Source organism: Bombus terrestris, chromosome 12 (genome assembly GCF_910591885.1).
Source record: "Bombus terrestris chromosome 12, iyBomTerr1.2, whole genome shotgun sequence".
Lineage (NCBI taxonomy): Eukaryota > Metazoa > Arthropoda > Insecta > Hymenoptera > Apidae > Bombus > Bombus terrestris.
Genome location: NC_063280.1, coordinates 7,732,243 through 7,755,290, shown reverse-complemented (window position 1 = coordinate 7,755,290; position 23,048 = coordinate 7,732,243). Strand labels below are relative to the sequence as shown.

Sequence of the window (23,048 nt, the reverse complement as noted above, 5' to 3'; positions counted from 1 at the left end):
TTTTATGATTGGCGAAATGAATAGGACCGTACATATCGGCCAGCAGGGATACGGTAAAACCATATGAAGTATCGACGCGTATCTTGGTAAAAAGTGAGCGAACTATCGGCTCCTGTTTCCCTGTTCCAAGCGTTGAAGAATTACTATTCATCGATCGCCACCATAGCGTTCGTAGCGAAGATGTGCCGGTAAAATATAACGGAAAAGTATTCCTGCTTCGGCTATATTTTTCGTTTTCCAAGAGCTTGTTTGGAAAATCTTTCATGGCCAAACAATATACATCAGAACATAGTAAAGCGAGAATCATCTTATTTGCATACAATCGGTATCATTTGATAAATGACAGTGTAAATGATATATGAAATCTATAGAGAAAGAATATGATAAATCACGTTTCCTATATTGTACAGGCAAGCTATTTTAAGATTCACCGCGTTGTCGATTAATTTCGAATTATTAAAATTATTTTAATATTTAATATCGCAGCTGAACATGCGTTTTCCATTGCTTCCAGAATTTTTAAAATATTGCTCGTCTATCGTTTATACCTTTGATTATCGTTACGTATTATTAACTTACTAATTATTTTTTTAAGTCTAACATCTTATTGAATAAAAATCAAGAGAACGAGCGAAAACGTACTTATCGCTTGCGATCTTCGTATTGTTTTAATAATGAGACAGGAGTAAAATTCGTGATAAGGATTTTTGGTACGTGACGTAATATAATTTGGAAATCGGGTTGATTCGATTGGCCTGATTCTGTCGAGTTTAGCGTAAGTGCGGTATCTAGAAAGGGACATAAACCAGCACGGAGTTGTCTCGCCGTATGGTATCGATCCCATCCAATTCTGGAAGGTCAGAAGTGGGATACATCGTTATTAATTGCACATCAGATCGTGCAACTCGGTACTAATCTAGATAATTGCGTTGTATCCCATGGATCGAACGTTCGACTGCTCCAATAAATCGTGCTAGTTTAATTGGTAAATCAAAACATCGAAGCGCCGATTGGAATTGTCTTGAATCAGGCCGATTAAGGCAGGTTGATGGATTTTAATATGAATTTAATTATCCCTCTTTCCGCGGCATTTGTTAACTTCATTTAGATCCCTTCTTTGCCCTTCGTTGAAAAAATATACTTTATGTTCCTAGAACCGTTAATTTCCAGTAATAACAACGAGTTCTCGTACGTAATTAGCTTATACATTAGCAGAGTCGCGACAGAACGAATTTATCCATTTTCATACCAGTTCGTGAAGCACGATTTACATTTTATAGTAAGCTGTTACATTTTGTAAAAGTATAATGGAATTTCGTCATGCCGCGTGGTGACGTTAAACAATAGGATACTAATCAATAGCGTATAACCAGTCTGGAAATTTTCGCATAAAGAAAATAATCGCTCGCGTTTTTTATTCAATGCTATCTCAAACTTAAAACGAATCGTGAAATGATGAACGAATGAAAAAAAACAGATGGAATTAGCAGCAGTTAAGTGTCTTTTTCATATAAAGCCTTGCGAGGTATTAAAAAATGAAAAACGTTCTGCTATTAAGTGAGAGCGCAGCACTCTGGAAAATAAACGAATTTCGCTGTGAGATTAACAGAGAGACAGAAATAACGCGGCGAACGAACAGATCTTTTGCGCTGTAACGCGGGTCTCGGTGCTTTTCGTAGGAAAATATCGCGTTTCGTGGAAACACTTTAAGCGACTCGCATCGAGCAGGGCAAAAAGCAGACAAATGCAAACGTTGCGTGAAGGATCAAATGTGAAGCACGCGACACACATCACGCGACCGCGGCCGCAATAACTAAAATCTTATCTCGGTTTCATTTTCTCAAATTAACGTCGCCCCGTCCAAACGATAGTTTTATGCGTTTTTCGTACGATTACCGACGTACACCGCCAATTAAGCGTAATTTCGCCGCTGTCATTTAATCATTTCAGGATGCAAAATTATATAGTCGAGGCTTCTCTTGCTGCAAACATTTCCTCTTCTCTTCCATCACCTTATCGGAAGCGGGGATCGCAAAGAACGGTCTTTCTTTTCTCGAAATTCCAGGTTACTTTCTCCACCGTAAGAAATTTTCTACAGTTTCTTTTATTTAAAAAAAAAACTCGAGGCAATCTATTTTAATTGAAGAGACCCTAGAGAGCTCTCTGCAATTCTTTCTAATCTACGAGCTTTCGGTTCTCGTTTTGAATAACGTTCCGCCGATGTTTCACTTTGATATATTTCTCGCTGAAATTGAAGAAACGTCGATCAAACTTTCGTTAAAAGTCTTCGTGTAACGTAAAGAGTACCGAGAAATGCATTTGTCATCGTCGTTAATAGAAGGTAATAATACTCGTGTAAAAACTTCCGTCTCGTAGAAGCCACTTCGTCAACCTCGGTAATTGTTACGCGCACGTGTACAACGTTGTATTATACAACTGGTTCGATAGATAATTTCATGCAAATGTATGGTAGACGGAAGGGTAAATTACTTTCTCATTTGTAAGAGGTCAACCGTTGGCGTAGTTAGCACAGTCAAAATATGAACTAGCAGAGTTTTTTCTAGCGCTTCACAAAATCAAGTGTCGAGTCGATGGGTATTCTCTCTATTTCTCTTTACCTTTCTCTCTCCGCTATTGTTGACCGAACGTCTGTCGTGCAGCGCCGCGTTAACGTCGTTGGTACACAACACGAAAGTTAACTTTACTCATTCATCAGTTGACCAAACATCTGGTGACCAAATTGAAGCGTTTTCATTGCACTTCAACTCTTCCTCTCCTCTTTCTCGTAGCACAGTTCCGTTCCTCTCTGACACGAGCGCCGTTGCTTCTCGATAGTCGGTGGAACCATCGAAACGACGAATGCAAATTCTGCTTGTCCGTGGGTGTCGAACGCGCAATTAAGTCTCATCAGAAGGAAAGCTCGAATAACGTTAGATCTGATGAGTGGTGCTACGGTATTCTCATTGTTGAGACACGGACGATGGAAAACGCAATTAGAGAGAAGAACGAGGGAAATAGAGTGGTCGCTTACGTTTCGTCCTGTTGTTTACGTTTCTCCTAACTCGGAATAATGAAAGCGACGACCGTTTTTGCCAGAAGGTTCATTAAAACGTAGTTGAATTCGATTAATGATCTTCGTGAACTATTTTTCCTGATCTATCGCAGTCGCAGGGTCACACGACAATCTGTTCATTTCGATCTTGCGAAACCAGTTCTGCTGGGCAACTTGTGCCTGAGAAAATGATTTATGTTCGTTTCTTTCTGCGAACGTTTTATCGAACGCTCGAACATAACGTCACGGCACCGAATGAAGCAGACTTCGTTAATTGCGAGGTTTTTCTCCTTCGTTATCGACTAGCCAGGAAACTTTTAATTAATCAAATTACAAGATAACTTGGCACATTGAACACGCTTGATTAATAATAACCTGTTCCAGCCTCTTTTATCACTAAACGGAGCAACGTTATTACACCAGATAAGGACAAGCTTAGATTTCGTGTACGCGGTTCGACTCTGTTCAGGTCAGATCTAGATTATGTCCGATCCAGGTTAAATTTCAGCTCGATGAAACCTTTCGTTTCTTTTCGTCCTTGGCTCGTACGAAGAAGTTGATCGCATTCGTACACCTAGAAATCCGCCATATCGTTCTTCGTATGGAAATTTCTTATGCATATATACGCATATATATTATGCAATTTCACGATGACATCCCCGTGAACCTGAAATTGTTCGTGTCATATACGAGACAGATAAATCATCAGAAAAGTTCAAGTACGCTTGAGCTGTTCAAACAGGAGAGTACTAACGATACGCGAGTTCAGAGTGACGTGAAATAACATGAGATTAAAAATCGGCTAACGATAAACGTGAAACTTTCCCACAACTATCAAACAAATTGTAGTATCGTTCGCCCTAAGTGATACGATGGTAAATAAAGTGTCCGTCTAAAAAGTAGGGTTGGCGTTTCCGACCATCGCCTACCAAAATTTTCGGATGACACAATTCGCTATTATAACTTAAACAGGTCCTACGTATTGTAATTAATGTAGCTGTTTAAAGTACATACGCCGAGATGATTTCGTTTCTTATCGATAGCAATCACAGTAGCCAGAAACGCGTTCCACATTAACGTTATCGTTGGAATTCTCCCGGTGGTCGATTTAATTTCTGGTGACTGGATCGGTTCGTCGTAAGCGTAATTGTTCTGTCTCGGCTGTGCGATCCTCGAGGTTAATTCTTTCGTTACAACTGTCAGCCATGAAACCGTCGAGGGAGAGGATAATTGCGATCGTCGAAATGGGTCTATAATGTAACTGGGCCGATTCTACGTTAACTAAATGTTATTTCTACACGTTGCGTGCGTCACGTGTCACGATCGGAAGACCTCTCGTGACGAAGTCGATCTCGTTCAACGTTATATGCTCGCCTGAATCATATTACGAGGATGGGAATGATTCGCCAACTTCCCACAGCCCGCGCCCTTCTTCCCAACCATCCCGTTAGAAAAATTTTCATCGCTAATTGCACAGTCCGGATATCGAAGCACATTTGGATTTAAGCGCAAACGTTACTGTTATTTTCGTTGCTTAAATTCGTTATTGCCGCTTTGCGTTAATTCGTTCGAAGAGGATATCGTACTGGGATCAAAAATGGAATTTTTTCTTCTCGAGCGTGGAAGCAGCGCGGTAATTTCGCGTGTGTTTCGTTTTTCCGATTTTCATTTGAAGAAGATAACGGCCGACGTAAGTGGCGTTTAGAGGAACACGAAAGGGGATCGTAAGTTCGTTTTATTCCGCTCGCACGCGGAAGCGTGGCCTACTATTTTTCTTATTGAATTCTCTCGCCGGTGAACTGGGTTCACGATTTCAGATTAGTGAGAACTGCTTCGGTGCATTTACTTTGGCAACCTAGTTAGGTCCGCCGTTGTTAAGATAAGTCTTTTCGAGCATTAAGATTACAGATTACGTGTCACACGTTACACTTAAATACATATATTTACAATCCTGTTAGTACGATTTCAGATACAGTAGCGTAGCTCGATTATACGTAGATCGTCGTTTCAGATTTATCGACGACATCGAAATAGAAAATTTCTAAGAACGTACGCAAACGAATCGCAATATACTACTAAATTCTATCGGACAAATCTTACGATAGTAATAATATAACGTATAAAATAAATTAATGGCCCATATACCTCGTCGAGAATTGATTTGAAATTTTACGATTCTCTGTTCAAACCACCCCGATCGATACGAGATAGGTTTGCTATGCTTGCCCACCTTTGTTCGTGCTTTTAAGGGCAGAAATTTTATGGTGAAATTTCACCGTAGGAAATTGATATAGCAGGTGAAAAAATTTCCAAATATTTTTCCTCCTTACCGAGTTATAACAGCTCTTGGTCCACGGATGTAAACTGCAAGATATTCTATCGATATCTTCCAAACAAAATAGACGGAAAATAACACGAAATCTCGTCATTCCTTCGCACTCGGTGGATGCTAAGAAAGAGGAAAACAGAGGTTCGTAATTCTTGCAGGTTCAGCGAATCTTCGCTGTTGCAGAGAGTCGAAGCATCCGGGGTGCGTGGTTCGATTTTCATCCAAGTACTGTGTTTCTAGGAGGCCGTACGTTACCTGTAACGCTTTTGCATTGGTAATGCGCCGTATCTCGTAGATCGTGGCATATGCATGAGCCAATAGTGTAACAATAACGTGGTTCTCGACGACACACTACGGAACGGATATCAACGCACAGTAAACTAATAGTTTCAGACTTTTTGTCTCTCTAATTGCAATGAAACTACGTCCATACGAACTTGTCGAGGGAGAAACGAATCGTATAATTTGATGAAAGGTCGATGGCAATTATTCGAAGTCATTAACTTCAATTACAGTTTCGCATTTACGATAGTTGGTGGCATTCTTTTCATAACCTGCTTTGGTTCGATGGCTTCTTACTTCTTAAATTGTTCATACGCTGGAATGATCAGATACGCGTGTCTAATGATACGTTCGTAGCGGGACTTTGCGTGACGGAAAGGTACTTACACCGTGTTTATTGGATCCTTTTTAATTCATGCCACAATTTATCCCCCTTGTCATTAACACGGTCATAGTTACTTTTCTTCGTGTTTGTTTAAACATCCGAGGGACAGTGCTCTATTATTCTCTTATTAACGATTTATATTACGAGCAGGGGTTATTTGGTCGACTTTAACGACGTTGATGAGAAATATCGATCGATGAATTTCGGTTTGTCGAATAAATTCTTGTAAGAGGGATTCGCTATATTTGGGTCATCGATTTTCCTTTAATTTCGTGAATATTATATGTAACGATATTCTAGATGATTAGAACGATGATTAAAACCAGGTATTATACGAAAGTTTGTTCGATACCGCTAGAAAATGTCGAACAACAGCTACCTACGTCTTCTTTCGCTAAACGTTTACAGTCAAATATGCTATGCTATTACGGTTGCATTTTGCACCTTGATACATATTCATTTGGACCTTGTAATGTTAACGCGTTATTTACCTCATAGTATAGTTACGAAGCGTCTACCTACAGGCAAAATTGTATCTCCGTTTCAAACGGTGAATTTAATCGATGACTTCGAGGCGTTAACATATGCACACACGTGACATACGTTCGGATCTGTTTCAACCAAGATTTGTTCATTGAGATCCTGTAACGTCGCTTACGCGTAATCATACTAAAAAGATGTAGCCAGGAAGATTGAAACGAGACGAAGCTAAAAGTAAAGAACAAAGAGAAATTATTCGATACAGAAGAATAAGAATTGAAGATTCGTCGGATATCTCTCAGGTTATAATTTTCTGCAAAGGTTTCTACAAGCGTTGAAATACTTTTCCGAGTTACTGTACGCGTCGGATACATTTTGCAATCAAGAATTCCTATGGTATATGTTTTTCTGAAAGCGCAATTGGTAGGAAATGGAGTTTCTTTTTCGCGGAGGTAATAATTTCTCCGCAAGAAGAGAATTTTCACAGCGAAAGTTACGCGTGTAGTTTGGTCGAATAGCGCGCTGAAACTCTGTGCATACCTCGAAAGGAGAAAGCAATATAACCTTTCATCTTGCGCGCTAAATTACGCAAACTCTTTCTCGGCTGGCAGACATTATGCGCGAAGTAGCGTCTGCTGATGCAAATTTTCTAGACGGATGCCTCCGCAAGATCTCTCAATTTAAGAACGGATATAAATAACCGACCTGGGACGTAGTGGAACTCTTGGTTTTTAAGAGATATTCAGAAACCTAACATCAAACAGCTTAAAATAAGCGACTTGAAAATTACATATCCAAAGTTTTCGGTATTTTAACGATCTTTTATCTCTTTTCTGCCTTTTCTTTTCTTTTTGCTCCCGTTCATTCATCGAATTCAAGTTTCACGCGAACGATCGTTAAACGTTATGGCCTGGAATTCAACGGTCAGTCGTATACCTATCGCATAGAAAATACGATTTTCAAATTATAAAACTCATAATCGAAGGAAGTTAGCTTCCGTTTGAAAATTTCCCACCGACGTAATTTCCACACTCGGGCAAAACTTCCATTCCAACTAGATCGCATCGCGTATTACGGTTTCGTTGTAAAAGTTGGTCACGTAGTTTGACTCGTAGAAATGTAACTTAAACGATGGAACCACGAGTTTTCAAGCGTTGGTCCGTGAATTTTCCATAATTATAGCCTCTAGCTATGCGTGAACGACACTTTCATTTAAATTTCATATCGCCTATTATCGTTACGAATTTAACGCTTGATCGGCTAGTTTTCACGTGCAATATGACACTCGCGCACTAGAACGCAGGAAAATTGTCTTTCGAGTTTTCATTTCCCAGTTTTCAACGTGTAGTTACGTGCAAAGAGGATCGTGTAACTCGATGGGATTCTTGATTGTATTCGCGTATAGAACGGTGGAAGCTTTTTCGCGGTAGATATGGCAGAGTAATTCGAGGATTAATAAATGTTCGTTTGAATTCAGTTGGTGGATTAGTGGTGGCGGAAATGGTCGACTTGAAAATTTTATTCCGAATAGGATGTTCCAGTTTACGACTGTAATCTCTGGAAACTATACGGTTAAAACTCGAACGAAGTTAGGTTAGTGGCAGGGCCTCCCTCAAGAACCGAGTAAAGCTTGAATTTTGAATTATGCACTTCGCCAAGAAGCGACTTACGCTATCATAGTAAAACCCTGATAAAATGCGTTACAAAAGCTGTCCAACCACGATCTATGTAACTTGCGAAACTTTTAACTATCGAGTATAACAAAATTCTTATATCTCGCGACCTCGTAAATTCTGAAGCATGTAATTGAAGAAAATTATAGCCGCGAACAGCAACAACCCAGATAGATAACAATTACCTTGTCTAAACCATTTAACATCGTCAACCAAGATACGCGTACCGCATTGTGCGTATTAATTAGACCGTCACGCAAGATCGCATCAATAATTAAAACGTGGATAATTAATTCCTTGCGAGGGTGGCCGAAAGGAAATAACGGGACGGTGGTGGAGATAAGATAGAGAAATAATTTGATTTTAAAGAAGAACCGGCGAGTTGAACCTGTGAATTAACGAAGCTTACTGTTTTTTTTTCTTTTTCTGATAACGAGCCGTAAGAATTAGATTTCTTTTTCGTAAACCAGAAATAGATACGAACTAGTCTTATCGACGTTTTTTTCGTTGTTATCGTTTCGTTACGATTATATTATCGTAGCACATTCCGCAATTAAGAATCGTAATGTTCATCGATGTAGATGTTATCGACTTCTATTTGAAAATTATTTTAATTAGCGAACTAAATAGCAATGCCTCGTTATAATGCCAATTAACGTAACATGCTACTGAAATTTCACTATCTCCCTAAGCACGCGCGCTTCGATCAAACTACTATACCTGTTGTCGCAAACACGAGCATAGCACCGAAGGTTGTCGCAGATTTCAAGTACGAATCGTTAAACTCTTATAGTGCAACTATTTTTCTTCGCGAATCGTTAAATCAACATCCAGCATCTTCGTACACTTAAACGACCCTTGAACTTCATCACGAGTAAACTTCTCGCGCTATTAGGAATTTGTACTTTATGCTTACTATAAGCAAACTCGTGTAGTTAAATCATCCGTTTCTTGAAAATTCAACCTTCGTCGTATTACGTGGCATATAATAAAATTGGGCAATTTATTGAGAGCGAAGTTAGTCAACTTGACTTCTAAGAAACTGGAATATCAAACAGTCTTTTAATATCCATCGTTAAAATTCAAAATAAAGAAGAAAGGCAGCCACGCAAGGTCGTAAATGTCACGCGCTTTTGGTCGATTAAATCGTAAATTCTATTTTAATCTTCGGCTGGAATCGATGAAACGTTAACCGATCGAAGGCGATCCGAACCGGAACCTGTCCATCGAATCATGACGTGTATCTGATAGAAACTGGCCGGAAATCCCCCCTCCTTGACAACTTGACCAAAAATTCGACGAGTTCGCTGCGTTAGTTTGCAGGTGCGATCGGTTCCTTTCGACGCGTCAGCGCAATTAACGTGTCCCCAAAGTTAAACGTAATTACACGGCGTAAACGAGTAATTGAATATTGATTTTTCAGTCGTATCGGTACAGAAATTCGATTGGCGACGCGAATGCCAACCAAGTGCAGACGCGCGTTCATTCCGCCGAGGATCGACGTTCCGTGGCTAATTTTTATGATTTGGGGAATTCGACACTGGGAAACGGCTGTTTATCGATGGCTGGTTTTCAGTTTGTTTTATGGGCAACCCTTCTGACCTGTTTCTAAGAATATTGGAACTTCCCTTTGAATTATTAGTAGGGTCGAGATTTCTGTTATGTTGTTTCAATTTGGTGCGTGAAATTTGTTATTTCGCGCCAGCGTTTGAAGGATGTATATATTTTTTCATAGATTTTTAGAGCGTGTTTTTGTAAGAGAACGTGCTTTGGGATATTTTTTTTCAAAGCGGAATGTTTTCCAGTGTATTTTTTTCCTTTGAGTAAAGCGACTTTTAAAGGGCTTGCTATAAAGCAGTGTACGTCTAAACGAAAACGCGAGCAGAATATACAACAATCGACTGTGTTCTTTCCTCGGTAAATTTATTAAAATTCGCTGCAGTACGAAGAGATACCTAAATTCGCGCGAAATTAAATTTCTCGTAATAAAAATACCCTTTAATTTAAGACTATAAGGTTACGCAGCTCTGAATCATTCAACAATGAAATTCTAATGCAAAAGAATCGTGGGATATTCTAGATTTTTATATTCTAAAATTCCAAGCCTATAAATTCTAAGAATAAAAGTTGTTAGATATATTCATCTGCAGGATCCTACAAGGTACATAATTCAGAGACTGTTTGATATTTTTCACGCATGCCTTTAGAACTGGCTGTTCTTTTAAAAATACATGCTAAGACGTTCTCAGAGTGTAACAGAACCGGATGTTGACCGCGTGAACCCGGACGTGAAGTAACTTCCGCCACGAGGGTATAAAAGATACATGGCGGTATTCATCTCGGCCGAGGAGGATCGATATTCACCGAAACAACGTCGTGGAAGCGTTCAACGTAAAAACGTTCGTTCGATTTCTCTGCTTTCGTCTGACTCGCGCATTCTGCCTCGATAATTCCAATCGGAATTGCACGTTTTCTAAGAAAAGTCGCGCGATTCTATCGCTGAAATGGGCACTTGTGGAATATTTTATGAACGTAGACGCGAACTACGTGATTGTCGTGCGAAGATACGCGGACGAACAGATGTACCCAAGTAGATTGTGACGTTCATTTGTCCTATTTGCGATCGACTCTGTCCAACGTGTGACAACCTGTTATAGATATTTATTACCTGCTACTTTGTATTTATTCTATGATTTATGATTCAAGTTGAGTTTATGATACTTAGCCCTGTTACAAATGACGTTGTCGTTCAGCTTAGGTCGAGGCTTTACGTCTCTACGTGCTATGTTACTCTGTCATTCTATGTTTTAGACATTTACAAACACGATCCCATTATTTGTCTACGTTTGTCTCTTACCGGAAGAATATCCGAGCGTCCTGAATTTTTGTTTGCCACGGTTCAACGTGTTTTAACAAAATATTCATCGCGTTACTTGTATCATAGGAGAACCTTGTTTAATTAATTCTCGAAGTCGTAGAGCCTTTTTTTGGCAGAATCGGTTAATTTTTTGCCTATAAACCAGAACATGGATCGCTTTCACAGCGACATTTCCATCGTGTTATAATTACTGGAACGAAATGTTATCCAAAAGATCTGGAAATATTGACAAATATTGTGTTTTAAATGTATACATTATTTATTTTCTACCTGATTAACATTTTGATACTTTGCCATCAAAGGATGTTCAGAGGCGAGAGAGAGAGACGTTTCTTTACCCGAGAAGAATGGTTCTAAACGAGTACATGCGCGCAGCATAAATTACAATATCCATCTTCACGCAAAAACGATCCATAAAAGGAAATGTTAACGTTGGAGAAGTTGAACGTTGAATGGCGCTTCTTCTTTTTTCCGGCGACTCCTCTGGCTTTGCAGCCGTCCCCACGACTCCCATTTACATTTGGGATTTGTCAGCGAACGAGAAAGAAAACTTAAACCGATAGAGCGAAAAGTTTCTCGAAACGAAGCAAGCATTCGTCCCTATTGGGAGCTGACCGATCTTTGCTCTAGTTGTAACGAGATCGCGTGCCACTACCAGAGATGAAGAAACTTCGTGTTGACGAGATGTTCAATTCACATGTTCAATTTCAACGTTGACGAGCGGTAAATATTACTTTAGCGAAAATGATGCCATGGAATATTCAACTGATAATTCGCTGCGAATCTGATCTTCGTTATCTACAATAACGTACGTTAACAAATAATTTTCATACAGCACCTGTTTCTGTATCGTAAAATTGTACATACACGTCCAGTACATTACATTTCGTAATAATAATTACGAATTCTTGCGAGATTTTAAACATAATAATTATGAATCATTATGAAATATTAAATATAATTGTAAATAATTGTGCATTGTTGTGAAATGTTTTTGAATGTCAAGTAGGCACTATACTGCCTTCCTCGATTAGAATATTCTATTTAGCACATTTCACTTTTCAGAAATTAAAACGCGCGCACAGGTTCGTGAAAATATTTCAACACTTTTTCCCCACTTTTTTGAATATTTCACGTCCGTTATAGGAAACATTTTGAAATTTCACTAACGCTGTTGTCGACTATCGTGATGAGTTTAAAACAAATTAAAAAATACATAGAGAAACTACGAGATATTTGACACAGGTACGTGTATATTACACAAAGATGACAAAAGCATTTAAACAATTATCCATCATACTAGCAAACCTCTATATTCAGCGAAACCATATTTACTTACCACTTATCGTGTAGCAAAGGTGTGTATTATGCTGTACTCTAATTTTTTTATTAAATACATATTTGCAATAATTATTTTCGAATTTTAATATACATTTTCAAATTGGTTTCAAATTTAAGCGATATTATCGTCAGTGTCGCGTCTCATTATAACGCTAATGTAATTTCAAAATGCTTTATGAAACGCATACAATATGAATATGAAAGTTTTTATGTGGCAAAGGTTCAAATATTACCTTCGCGAGCCGATTTACATTGAATTTATTTGATACACGCAGCGGACGATATTTTCGTTCCGATGCTTTCAGTTCCGCTGTCGTTATTAATCCATCGACTTTATTTATACAGCGTAGTCAAAGTTTGTTCGAGTAGCACTGCTATCGGAATCGTTGTTCGAACACGAAGAAACGAAACGGGTAATTGCCGCCGGCTAAAGAGACAATAAAGACGTTAAAACTCGCCCCTGTCTCGCCGCAGATTATTTCCATAACCAGGTTGCTTTCAGGCAGGTTTCCCTTTTGTCTTATCTCTCGAAGCAGAAATATTTAGCGTTTTTGTCCGGTCGGGTCTCGTGCAATTACGTCTGGACGCTAACGTTGTAACGAACCAGAGCCTGTCTGCTTCTCGAAACACTTAATTTCGCGTAATTTGGTGCGCTCTGTCTCTCGGCTAATTTCGTGTCTCTAACTGGGGAAAAAAAAAAAAAAGGAAACGATTCTTCTACCAACGGGAAGAAAATTTTTCTATTCTATATAAAAATCTCTCGCTTTTCCGATCGTCGATTCGTTTTCTTTTCTTATTTCATCTCGAAAGACGATTAATTAAGATTTCAATCAAACAGGGATTCGTAGAAAGCAAGAAGAAAAGTATTTTTCAACTAGATTCGTAGATGACGGGAAAAAAGTTTGTGATTTAAATGTATACTTGTGGTTTCCAATGTTTAATTGACTCAAAAGTGTAACGGTTTCGTTAGCAAACTTTGATGGAAGTAGCCTTAAACCGAGCTAACGAAGTTTAATCCTGAACATGGTAAAGTGGAAATTGAAATCAATGTTTCGTGTAGACATTGGATGTGTTTGACGAGTCTTGTTCCTCATTGACCCTTTTTCCCAAGAAGCAAATACATTTCACGCCGTTTCTAATGGCCTTCTTGTCACGAAAAATAATCTCGCACGTAAAGACGTAACGTGCAATTTATTCAACGAGTAACATTAATGTAAGAAACGTGTTACAAAATTTGTTCTATGTTTTTCAATGTTCTTTCATCGTGCTACTCTCTACGATACAATCAGCTGTCTCTTCATTTTATCTTATGAAACCTCTTGTCCATATTTTACGTCGTCCTTCGAGATTTAAACCATTGACAGATCTTCTCTGTCTTTCCACGCAAATTTTATGCATTCGTCGACGAAAGCATAACGAAACAGGAAGCGTACATCATCAGAATCGCATTATCGCGCTGAATTTAAGCCATCAGGCGTTTCTTCGTCTCAGCTCAAAGCTCATCCATTTTAATCACCAAACGCCACGACTCGATCTCCAAATTAATAATTGCCATAGATTCTCTCGGGTTGCATTATGTAAAACGCTTTAAAGTTGAGCCTCGGCCCGGGACAAAGTTGGAGTACCGATCGCGTGGGACGATAGTTAAAAATCTCGAGGGGGACGTTCCCTCTTTCGTTAGGGAAATATTCAACGACGTCGGAAACTACTCGCAGTAACGAACGTTGGTGTGTCAAGGCAGCGGCTTTTTAGAAAATCGCTTTGGCGAAGCACTCTTCGCCGATTAACCGGGAAAATACCTGTAGCATCGGTTTTTTTTTCTTGTTTAAAGCAGCCTTTTTTTTCATCTCACGAAGCAAGCGAATTAATTACTAAAATTCTGCGGTACACCAGCAAATGTATTTGACACAGTATTTATACCAGACGGCTGTCGTTACTTTTTTATTTGGCAATCTAAGGAAAAAGGAGTCGGTGGCTCTGATTAAATATTAAATACAGGTAATTAAGTATCGTACGGTTCGAGAATTCTCGTGGCATATTGGTCGAATATTGTTGGCTTAGCGACACGTGCAGATCGGCTTAACGTAACATTTCTATACTGTTCGTCGTTTCCTTTGGTTTTTCGTATTTCTTCTGTGAAAATTTCCTGCTTTTTGTTCCATTTTCCTTTTCTTCTTTTTTATTGTAATAGAGTTTGAAATGTACATCCAACGTTGGCACCAATTTTCTTAGAAACCTGTGGAGAACAGGCCAAACCGGTTTAACGTAGCTTTCCTATTATATTTGTCGTTTCACTCTATCTTTGGTCCTTCTTTTATTAAAACATTTTGTCTTCTAACCGAAGCAAAGTTTAGAACGCGATTTAACGTTATAAACTCTCTTAGAGATCTGTAGGAAACACTGCATGGAAATTGGTTTAGCGTAACTTCTCTGCTGTATTTATCGTTCAGTTCAGTTTCTCATTGCTCTTGTGTTTTTCAACCGGAGTAAAGCTTGCAACCTAGATTTCACGTAAATGCTTGGTTTCTCTGGACGTGTGGCAAGCCGACGTTGTGTAATATAAGGATATTGGAGCGAGTTCTTTAATCAATCTTTGTTGGATAGCAGCTGTCCTTTAATTTCTTCCATGTGCAATCGCGCGACCGTTTCACAGCACGAAAGTTCGTGGTTTATCGATTACGACGACTGCTTCGATCCATTGACTTATTCACAGGCTTGTTATCGTTATTTTATATTTATTTTGTTCTTTAATCTTAAGTTTAGTTTTAATTTAGATCTTTCGAATCAAATACATTTTCGTCTGGACAACAGATATACGATAATTTAATATTTCAAAAGCTATATTTCCAGCTTCGTCCTAACAGCTTTATCTTCCATGTAATACGAAGCTTTATTTCGGACGAAATGAAATATTATTTTATAACCTTGGACGTTGATCGCGTTAACTCTCGCTGTACCTTAAAATACTCCAACGTTAACTAGAAAAAGCTCGAGATATCGTCCGAGGATCAAGAAACGCGATAAGCAATTTTCAAATTCAATAATCGACCCCTCCTTACGAGCGTACCTAATGAAACTGTTATGTCCATCTAACTAAATATCGCTTCAATCGTTTACAAAGTCTCGTACATTTATTACCTACTCGTCAAGCTTATACTTATGAACCTAGCAAACCTAACGACGAAATTAATAAAATCGTTCGCGCGTGCTGTTCGCTAATTTTGCCCATTTACTCGCAACTTTATTCCATCAAGTATTGCACCAAATTCTACGATCGAATAAACCACGCGCGTGATCGTAACCTGATCGTGCAAGCCCCGTGTCGTTATCGTTCTCTCTCGAAAAGTACGAAAAAAGAATGTTTCCTCTGCACAACTTTCTCCTTTGCCTGATAAACTTTTAAGCCAGCCAAAAAATAAGGAGCACGTCGCCGGAGAAATCTTGTAACACATCGCGGTCCACTTGGATTTCTCTTCGAAAGCACAGACTCGCGACATCATCGTCGTACACGCGTATAACTGTCCTCTTGCGAATAAGGTAAAAAGAGTAGGTGGATTTTCACCGAAGGGACGATCTTTCCGCTGCAAAAAGGTATAACAGGGGAGACAAAGCCGGCGAGCGAAAAGGACTCGATAGCAGGATAAAGGAAGATAGGGCAGGCGATTGCCATTGCCTCGGTTTACGCCGAAAAGGTTGGAGCGCCGCGACGAGACCTCCAGCAGGATGGGCCACGACGTTGCTATCTGATAACGTTCAATACCGACTCGTTGCGTTTCACGGATTCTCCTGTGTTTTCACGGTAACGAAAATCGGGAGTCGCGATTACGGACGCTTTTCCTGGTCATAAGCCGCCAGTGGAACCTATCCTTTGTGATTTTCCAACGGTTGGATGCTCAAATGTGCATTTGTTGGTAAAATATAGGTGGAAGTTGATCGTGTGGGTTAAAGCATCGTGATACGACGGCTAAATTATTAATCGAATCGATCGAGTCTGTCTAGACGAAGAGCGTGTAGAGTTTTAATAGTTTCCCTATAAACAGACCATTCGAAAATTAAGTAAGTAAATCTCGCAAAGGATTTGTTGTTGGAGAAATGGCCTCGCTCTTGGCAATTTAGTCCTGGTCTGGTTATTAAAAATCGCTGCGCTGGTAGCCAGCGTTTCTCCGCAGCAGAAATTGAAAGGAACGCTTAAAAACTTAGGAAATTGCGATTTATTTCTCCGACTATATTACTTTCCAACCGCATCGCGTATTTTTAAACGTCAGAACGAAGTCGTACGGATGGATGATATCGGAATACGAACGCGATCAAGTTAGTCGAGGTTCAGCAATTTTAATATGTCACCGGGCTTAATTCGGGAAAACGTCACGAGGCGGTTGAAACTGGTCGCGTGAAAGCCAGTTAAGGTGACTGGAAGATAATAACGGTATCGATCCTGGCGCAAAGACAAGGATGCGTTTACAAAGGACCAAATATTCTATTGGAAAGCTAATGAACGCTGTAAACCACGCCCGATTTCATTCCGACGATATTAATGATCGAAAGACAGAAATAAATGAGAAAATAAGAAGAAAGGGAAGTCAGATTAAACGAGACGAGGAGTTTTATGGCATTAAAAATGTTGGAAAGTGCCGAATGGTTTTTAACGAAAGCAATATCTTAAATCGATTTCCCGGCTGCGAACTTTTTATTACTGTTGCAGGGAAGAAAGCCGCACGCTGGCTAGAGGCAACAAGTAAATTCACAACGTCGAGAAAGAAATTCATAGCAGCGAACAAGGCGAACTTAAATTGTTCGATTTTATTCCAGCCACGGGTGACCAGATTTACGAGCTTTCAAACACGCTCTTCTCTCGTATTTGATCGACAGCTTGCGCGAGACGATTCGTTGCTCGTCGAGGGTCCCGATCGTATCTCGCTGCTCGTTTACCTTCGTCGATGAATTAATTATTAGCTCGACAAGAGGCTTCTGATAAACCTTGGGACCCGGCAAATACAAATTCCAAATTGATATTCGATAAGATCGTGACTCGGGGAAATTGAACATTTCGGAAAATCTTCAGAAACAGAGCTAAAATTTTGAAACGGTAAATTGTAGAAAAAACAATGGAACCTTTTTGCTATCGTTTGCTCGTTCGTTGGAATTCCACGCTAATAAAAGTCTACCCTCGACTTTGGACTAGTCGGTGATTCTCAATTGGTCAGCCGGAAAAGGCGAGTCAAAATTCGTCATTCAGATCCGCTATTTCTTCACGCGTCTCTCTTCGAAATAAATTAAACCGTATTTATATTTGCAAGGACTACGATCGCTCTGTTTGAAATTAGTTGGTCTCTGTTCATTCTATGTCCATTCAACTTCTGTCCATTCAACTTTTCATTCTATAATTACGCAAGTTTCTGGTTAAGAAATCTTCGAAGGTTTAGTCGTCCGTATTATTCCAATCTTCCAAAAAAAAAAAAAAAAAAAAAGAAGATACAAAAGGAGTGTTCGGCAGATATAATCAAACTTACAAAGCTAAATTAAAAATTTTGTATTTCCGTGGGAAACGGCGAAATTGCGAGACAAGATGAACAAGTTGAGCAACAAGCAGATGGACACCGTGTTGACACTGCATAGAGCGAAAGGGGGCAGGTTTTAGTTGGAAAGTGCGGTCGATGGGGAAGAGCCTTTGATAGAAGCGAAAACGGCAAGTGGCCATGTTGCAGATCCCTCGAGGGATTAAACAAACAACCGTGAGCGAACACGCACACTCGAATCGGACACACCCTATGCTTTTGCTTGGCCGTGTGGTACTGGCGGAAATTCGGGACATTGCTGATGACGAGGTACGCGCGAAACAGGATTGAAATCTCCGGAGAGGGCGTTGTTGAATCCCACCCGGTCCCATAAATTCTTCGTGCCGTGGCTGACAACCAACGGTACGGAAAATTTCAACCAACGGAACGTTTCCATCTTCTAATATCGCACAGTCCAGCAACATACGCGTACGAGCAAATGGCTTGACTCGCGTTAGATCCCTCGATGTATGTGTTTTATTACTAGACGAATACGTCGGCCAACGTATATTCCATGTTTTTTTATGCAGTTGGAGATGCAGAACGTACGAACGAGAATGAATTGGTATTTACGAGTAGATACGAGAACGTTGACTCGGATGAAAACTCTGTTTCGGACGATAAGATGGTTTTAGAGAGTATTAAGACGCATATGGAAAGATGAGCTTTCACAAGTTTGACAACCACATTATGACGAGTTATTCGAATTGTACGAATTGATATCTCGTTTGGAACTTGAGAGAAGTATCGCAATAATTATGAATATATTGTAGTACAAAATTAAATCCATTCTTGCGTATCTGCTCCATCTTTTCAGCATCGGTTCAGTCATGTTGGTAATCGTATCGTATATTCAAATTTCTCGGAGAAAGATTCTTATCCAGATTGCTAATTTTTTGGGCAAGATTTAAATGAAGGTGCATGGGAGGAAAGACGTGGTTGTTAATTTGTTCTTCTCCTATCTTCTATCGTTATCTCGCACGAACCTAAAATTCTGAACGATTAATCATTTCCCTAATAATCTGAGTCGGTTATCGAGCTTTGTTTAAAAGCAGCAGGTGTCCTTACGCTTACGAACAGGGTCTGTACGTGGACGAAGGTTAGAGAAATGTTTTATTAAATTCCCAGTCGGAAGAAAATAACGCACAGTCGTGAAAGCAGTATAAAAATGCGAGATCTTTGGAAAAGGAAACGACGTTTCGTTGTGTCGAAGGAGAAGCTCGAGTACGCTTTGTCTCTTAGTGGGAGAACAAAGTCTCAAGTAACACTGTGTATAAATTCAAAAGTCGTTAATCACGGTTTTTTAGAAAACTTCCTTTCGGTCTTTGTACCAATTACAAAGGACAACTCTACCAATAGAACATTTTTTTCACCAAAATCAACCTCGAAACGTTCGTCGTTTCCATTCTAATGCCATCGTCGAACGTCTACATCGTCGGGACAAGCTTTCAAAACATCGCAACGCTGAATAGCAAGCAATCGAGCCAAGAAACGGTCGAAAAATCCGAAAACCCGAACGAACGAAAAGGCACGCGGTAAGTCGACCGCACAATGGATGCTATTGTACAGAATGAAAACGTGTCTCTATACTGTGAACGTATTGCGCGATTCTGGAACACTGACCAGAGAGAATCAGCAAGATCGAACAATGGAAGCAACGGAGAAGAGAGAAAGAGACCAGAAGCGGAAGAACGGAGCCACTTGTTACGCGCAACGCGCGTTCAAAGTTGTTTCTTCGGTTCGTCGTACGTTCGCTTCGGTGAATATTCTCGGCGCGATCGATATCGTGCTCATTCTGTCAGAGTCCCCTGGCCTGGTTCAATCGAAACGCGTCGCGTCGCGCCGCCGAATGTTAAAACACACACGCGCATTGACATTTGACGCTCGCGGTTACCGTGAAACGCTAGTCGATGCCAGGAATATCGTGTTCGAGTTCCAACGAATCGCGTTAGTCTATGGTTACCGGTGGATGCGTGTTCTGACAAACTGTCATACCGACGAATATGTCAAACCGATCAATTATGTATATACACCGGCTCACCAAAGTATTTGAAGGCTTACCACGGCAAACTTTTACGTCCATACTGTACGTGTTACGTAAGACAACTTGAAATTTCATTCGTTGTCCCTACACTTGTTTCAGATATCGATGATGGTGGTGTCTCGTAACGATGCTGATAAAATTGCACAATGTGTACGTTTCGTATAACGCGTGTAATATTAGGTTGGCAACCAAGAGATTGCGGATTTTGTCCACACCACCTAATGACAAAATCCGCAATCATTTAGTTGCCAATCCAATATATTCATAAAGAGGTTTGTTTCTTTAGAATCGAACATTAACCGTGCGCTTACGTAACGAGGTTGAAGAATTAATAAAATTCGAGGAGTCGATCGGTTTGGAGAGCTGCATCGCTCTTCGGATGTTTCATCGGAACACGTAATTGCTGTAATTCTAGCCCTACTGTCGCGCCCATGTACATATTTCGAGCTACAAACCACGACGCGTAATCGATCTTGTGGCGAAAACGACAAGTGAACGGAGCATGTAATTCGTTCCGCGATACTACACTACAGGTTTCGCGTGGTTATTTTATCAGTAGATGATTGACGAAACAGGGTGGAGTTGGACGTTTGGATACGTTGCGCGTATCCACGACTGAAGTTTTTCTTTCATGACTAAAGTTTGTCAAACGAGAATATCATTTTTCCATCGTACAGTCAATATTTGTTAAGGCGAAACAAAGAGCATCATGTTCCTAGCTTTTACCAGTCCCAGTTCCTCGTTCACTACGAGAATTCCCATTATCCGCCGTATGAATCAAGTAGAACGTACAACCTCTTGGCAGGGCAACGAGCGTTTCCTTTTCTTAAGCAACTTGTCGGCATACGTCGATATTTCGGAGTTAAGATGCGACTCGTTAAAGGCAAGGACACGCCTTTAACGAGTTTAACCTACGCATTCAACGAGCTGACGTACAAAGAGACGGCTCAGTCAGAGAAATCATCGAACGTTCAGGGTAGAAAATGCGTATTACAGCATACGATAGCTTTTGTATAATCCTCTTCGAGTCTATAGCTTTTTTTAAAAAAGCAACACGATACCAAGCGCCTTGCTGTATTTATCGCAACATTACGCGATCCGTTTCGTTCGCTGCTTTCGTTCCGTTTCAAACGATAGACGAGGAAAAGAATCCGATACTCTCGCGTGTTTGATATTTCGATGCGATGCACGGAACCTTAAGGAGAGCGTCGGCGAATATTTTTTCACCGGGTATAGGCGTGTATCCGCGAGAGGCCGCGAAACGATCGATAACTCTTGTTTTAAGAAATTCAGAAGGGTCTTCCTGGAAAATGGCTCAGAAGCTCATTAAACTCGTGCACGCTAGGATTTCCAAGTCGCCACCAGGATCGTCGCCGACATCCTAGTTCTACGCTACTTCCGCGAGTCCGAGCTGTTGTTATACGTGCGCTAGCACGACGCTACCACGAAATTCGCGCAGGCCTCGCATACCTTTTTCCCTTAAAACTACAAGTTTCGACTTGCCAACTCTCGTACCTTTTCAAAGCTGTATTACGGCTATTATGAACATGAAGAGAAAGCATTCGGGGAGAAGTAGATACGAGAGAGAGAGAGTTCAGAGAAGAAGATGACGAAGAGAGGAAGGCACGAAGTTACGAACGTACAGCCGAGTCTCTTTGAAACTTTCCGCGAAAAAGGGAGGGGGAAAAAAAGGAAATGGTTACTCACATCCGTTTCGACCTCGTGCAATTTACTGTAGCCTGGAGATACCAACTTCTCTGAATAATTTTATGAACCATACACACAACTAAATTAAATAAAAATCTTCCGTGAGGCGAAATTTCGTTAACCCCGTCACCAAGAACTTCAACGCTGCCGACGAGAAATTCTTGCCGAGCATAGTAACAGGTGTCTGATAGGTATTCGTCGGGCCCGTGAACAAATAGCCACCTTTTTCGATACTGCAGACTAATACCAGTCTTAGAATCATTCGATCAAGCATAGACAACGATACTTATGAAACGTTCTTCGTAAGACTCGTTCTTTTATTCAAACTCGTACGAACAAACAGAAGGATGGCACGAAGGATAGAACCATCAAAGATTATCCGCACTTCATATCCCGAAATATCATTTCATCCACAATCTAAACGAAGCACACGATCGTCACTTGTCCCGATTTTCCCGCGAGAATCTTTGGAAAGGTGCTCGCTTGTTCACGGGCGTTCATCACTGATCATCACTGATCCTTGTCTAACGATCCGATCAAACACCTTTACTTATCCCTCGACAATTGCTCGGTGCTTTTTCCACTACATACATAGATACATGTATATCATTTTCAACTTTCTTCCTCTAATTTATATCGCATATACATAACGGTATAACGATATATAGATTCACTGATCGATAAGAAATAAGCGAATGGCAAGATCACTGATACGATAAGAATAGAAGCGTCGAAGCTGTTGGTGGTGGCGTTGAACGATTCGACTGGACGATCGCGATGATCGATGTATCACTGACCTTAGACCGGAAGTTGCTCCCCTAGCTGACGGACGCGCGGGAACCGAGGCTCATGTCAAGAGTCGTTTAGACGACAACGGGCTACCGGCGAGCGACTTTGCGTGATTGGACCTCGTGATCCTTTGGACTCCTGCCGCGCTCTGTACCGTGGCGGAGCGCGCGTACCTTAGCGGAGCATGCAACGACGCCGACGCCGACGCCGACGCCGATGCCGACGCCGACGCCGACGACAGGAGGCCACGGTGCACCTGCGCCTTGACTCCTCTCGTCCTCCTAGCCGAGTGGCCCAAGCCCGTTTCAAGCGGATCGAGCACCTCGGCTCGCCCTTTGCCCTTCACCGCGCCGTGTTTCAACCATTCACGCCAAAGCAACTCGTCCTCTTCCTTTTACAATGAATTCTTCGCCGTGAAAGCATAACGTACGAGTCTGCACACTGTGCACGATGGGCATGGTCAACGCGACCAAAATGTCCGTTCACTATGTCGCGCAATTCCTCCCAGTGAGATTATTTATTCCGATCTTTTA

At 40.6% G+C, this 23,048-nt stretch overlaps 1 protein-coding gene across 3 annotated transcripts in view; it reads right to left on the bottom strand.

Moving 5' to 3' along the window:
• Positions 1–22,689, bottom strand: part of LOC100642295 (chondroadherin-like protein) — a 168,527-nt gene extending 145,838 nt beyond the window's left edge. For all 3 annotated transcript variants that reach the window (XM_012315110.3, XM_048410959.1, XM_048410960.1), the window contains exon 1: positions 22,524–22,689. The gene's annotated coding sequence lies outside the window, so the exon portion shown is untranslated. The remainder of the gene's footprint in view (positions 1–22,523) is intronic.
• Positions 22,690–23,048: the final 359 nt, after the last annotated feature.